Source organism: Rattus norvegicus, chromosome 4 (assembly GCF_036323735.1).
Source record: "Rattus norvegicus strain BN/NHsdMcwi chromosome 4, GRCr8, whole genome shotgun sequence".
Taxonomy (NCBI): Eukaryota; Metazoa; Chordata; class Mammalia; order Rodentia; family Muridae; genus Rattus; species Rattus norvegicus.
This window is the reverse complement of record NC_086022.1, coordinates 47971503-47975725: the sequence shown is the minus strand read 5'-3', so window position 1 is coordinate 47975725 and position 4223 is coordinate 47971503. Positions and strand designations below refer to the sequence as shown.

The 4223-nt window shown below is 39.8% G+C and overlaps 1 pseudogene; it reads right to left on the bottom strand.

The window, feature by feature from the left end:
- Positions 1-835: 835 nt before the first annotated feature.
- Positions 836-3932, bottom strand: U2surp-ps1 (U2 snRNP-associated SURP domain containing, pseudogene 1; annotated as a pseudogene).
- Between the last annotated feature and the right edge of the window lie 291 nt (positions 3933-4223).

The following is a 4223-nucleotide window of genomic DNA, read 5'->3' as shown; positions in this document are numbered from 1 at the left end:
AAAAAGCTGTTTCAAACAAATTTGTACAAATATCATGATACCAGTGTTTTAAAGATAACCTACAGACAATTATAAAAAAAGCAACTATTATATACAAGAATTCTATGGTAAACTGTTTTTATAAAACCTTTTATAAATAAACTTGTTTCATGATAGAAGATAAAAATTAAATTAACCCTAAATATGTTAATTGCTCTGAAGATAGGCTGAGTGTTTTGAAGTCACATTGCTTCTTTGAGAAAGGGCGTTTGAACCAGGCACTACAGTAACAGATGCACACCGTACCCTCTCACTCGAGCCCTCTCATCTCCGGGTTTGAAACCCTTTTTCCAGAAATGGATAAGCAAAACCTACCAAACAGGAGTGCTGGGTCCCTTAACTTTTGGAAGTCACTTTAGTAACTATAAAACACTAGCTACTTGAACATTGGAGTTTGTAAAGTGCACTAGGGATAAGAAACAGCAATGGTGCCAAATTCACTTAGTAGGTCTTTAAGGGACTTGGTGTCACCAACTGGGCAAAAAAACAACATTTTTAGTTTTCTGTTCAGATTTTATTTGAAATCTAATTCAAATTGTCAAAGCTACAAAAGGGGGGAAGACATCTGTATTATATGTCTAAGTCACAACATCCTAAAACAAAATACTACTACTGCCAGCAGATCCGTTGTACACATTTCTGATGAAATTCATTAGCACGATAAAAATTTCATCTTGAGAAAACAGCCACAACAAAAGTAATTTATACAATATAAAACAATGACAGGTCTACAGGTGCAGTTACTCATGAGTTTACACATGCATTCACAAACAAACAAACAAACCCAGGAATGTTCTTTCATTAGAATTTTTCTTGTTTTTGTGTGTATGGTTTTTTTTTATTAAAAAAACAAAACAAAAAAAAAAAACCATTCAGGCACAAAACAAACTTGCATTTCCAATAAGTGACAGCATCTTAAAAATATATGTCAGTGTTTGTTTTTCTTTGACTTTTTATGAGACCTGTGTGGAGACCGGGACTGAGATCTGGATTTCTTCCCTGACTTCTACGGGGACCTAGACCGAGACCGCCTAGACCTTTTAGGTGTCCTTGAAGCAGACGGTGACCTTTTGGCTTTTTTGCTAGCATCTCTAGGAGAGTCTTTGTGAGAGGACCTGGACCGAGAGCTTTCTTTATGAGACCTTTCTGACCGTTCGGACCGCTCTGATTTGGGTGATGGGGATTTCACTCGTCGACCACTGCTACTTCGAGATGGGCTGCGGGAGGTGCTATGTCGTCTCTTCCTCTCTTTTCTCGTTGGAGTACATTCATCCATTTCCTTCTTGTCTTTGGATCGAGATTCCAATTTTTCTTTATCTTTTTTGTCTCTTTCTCGTTCTCTTTCTAATTCTTTCTCCTTCTCTCGCTGCAGCAGTTTATCTCTGTAGTGTTCTACTTGTTCCTGGAAGCTTTGGCCGGGTTTTTTGGGTCTCTTTCCAGATTCCAATTCATCTTGAAACTTCATAACTTTTAGCTCAATTTCACGAAGCTTAGCTCGTTTCTCCTCACTCATTTCGGAGTACTTAGAGAACTTAGACTCAGTCATCTCTTCTCTGACTGGGTTAGAATATAAATGATGCTCTTCCGACTTGGAACTCTGGGTGTCTTCTTCACCTTCACTCTCTTCTTCCTGATTTTGGTTTTCTTCTTCTTCTGATTCTTCATGCTGGTCACATAACTCCCACTTGGAAGTTGTCACCATTTGTGCTTCCAACTCAGATTCATCTACAGCCTCCCACTTTGATGGGGCAACTTTAAATATGGGTTCATTCTTCTTTGAGTCTTCAGTTGCACCCAAAGGCACTCCATCCAGATCATCATCGAGACTTTTTATAGGGACGCCATCAAGATCATCGATGGGAGTAGCATCAATGGGAATTCCATCCACATCTTCCAGAGGAGCACCATCAAGCTCTTCCTCAATGGGAGCACCATCAAGATCATCTGGCACATCCTCTGTTTCCTTTTCTTCAATGATATTTACAAGTCCTAAGAAAATATTCTGAAGTTTGATCAAAAATGGTTCTGGATAAACTGCCCAATCTTCCCATGCTTTGAAGCAGGTCATTACTCGTTGCTTAAAATTTTCAGATTGTAAATGGCCTTGAATTGTACGATAAATAGCATTGAGGTCTGAAAATATCTGACATAGCTTTGTTTCAAAAAAATTCCTATAATATGAAGCATTGGCAACTTTGGCTGAAGAGTTATATAAAACATCAGAAACCAAATATAATCTGGCAATCTTCTTGGGAAGCGGCGTCTTTAAGATGGACATTGACTCAGTAATGCAGTCCAGTATTTCTTCAGCAGCTTCAGCATTATTAAGACAGAAAACCATGGCATCTCCAATATCATTTTTCCTTGGAGTTAATCCTCGCAAGATTTCTTCTAATTTCTCCCGCTGTTCTTCCTTGAGTGCTCCCTTTTTACTAGGCTCTTCTACAAACGCTTCTGTCTCCTGCTCCTCTGACATCCCATGAAGGTATGGATTTAATGGTGGTGGCCTCCAAAAGGATCCATTTTTGAACATCCGAAAATCTTCTGTCCGCCATTTTGTCGGAGAATCTCCCTGCAGAATAGAATAAAGCTTCCACCTGTAGTAAACGTGGGCTGGTGTCTGGTTTTCAAATAAGAACCTGAACATAGGATTGTTGATTTCTCTGTTCATAATCATAGCTTCAAACATTGGCCCTTCACGTACAACAAATTCTATCATTCGGTGTATCAGGGCGAGTAAATTCCTTTCTGTTGGGATAACCACTTTGACTATGGCTTGCGACAGAGTCTTCTCAAAATCCTCCTTGTTTTTAGGTGGTGGTAACATGGGAGCATTGGGGTCTTTTAATCGCTCTCTAGGCTGCGCATTAAAAGGCAGTCCGGATGGAGGTGGGGGAAGTGTGTGTTCCATCATAGAAGGCGGAATGTATATTGGATGTGGAGGAATAGGTACAGCTTTACCCCAACCTAACTTCGTTTCAAAAGACATAATCATTTTTCCATTTAAATTTTTTAGAGCTCTTTCAGCATCTCTTCTATTCATAAAAGCCACAAAGCCACAATTTCTTTCTCGTGCTCTTTCTTCATCAGTTCTAGGCCACATAATTTTTACACTAGCTAATGGTCAAAATCTTCCAAATTCTTGGCACAGCATTTCTTCATTCATCTGTGGATTAATATTTCCGAGGTATAAGTTTGTAGTGCTGGGATCTCCTACATCATGTGAGCCCGGTGCATAATCATCAAGAACAGACGATCTATTTCTTCTTGAAGGCACATCCATGGAACGTCGCTGACCATCAGAGTCTGACAGAGGAGGCTCAAACCGACTTAACCTGCCTTTTGTTTTATGTCTCTCATCACGTTCTTCCTGAATTTGTTTTAGTTCTTCTTTGAAAAGTTCCAAATTGCTTTTTTTCTTTTCCTTCTCCCCTTTCTTCAGTGGAGGCTTTTTCGTCTCTATCACAAGAAGAGATGGTGGCCTTTCATTGGATGATTGATTTGGAGGATTCTTTTGATCTGCAAACCTTGAAGATGGCTTATAGATTTTACCTCTTTTTTCATCTGCTTCATGTTCATCTTTAGCTGCATTAACAACCCCGCCTCGAACAAACGTTTTCACCTTATTACCATCACTTCCTTCAAAAGCAGCAAGAAATTCCTCATAAATTTCAGCAGCTGCCTTTTCATCCTCCTTTTTCTTCAGTTCCTCTTGTTCCTTCTTACTTAGAGTTCGCTTTGCTGTGCTCATTTTTCCAATACTGAATGCTTTAAGCTTGTTTTCTAGAAGAGGATGAGCATCTGAAGATCCAGATGAATGAACATCCGATGATCGGCTCTACAAGTATCTTTGAACTGGCCTTCTGAGATCCGCCTGGCGTTTTGTCGGCCATCTTGAGCTTTGCTCCTCCTTCCTATTTTAGCTCTTTTGATATGTTTGATGCCATGGGCAATGCAGATACATAAATAGAAAAACAGTTACTTCACTTCTGAGACGTATAGCATCTCAGAGAGGAATAGGGGCCAACAAAAGTATCCTTCCTACCAGCAATGCAACGACTAAGTATACTGGAACTTGGTCCACCAGGAGAGAGATAAGCTAAGTACTCCATGATGAGAGTGCTGACTCCCTGGGCCTTGAAAATGTGGGAAGCATATGAAGCAAGGGGTGGTGTGCACCAAAG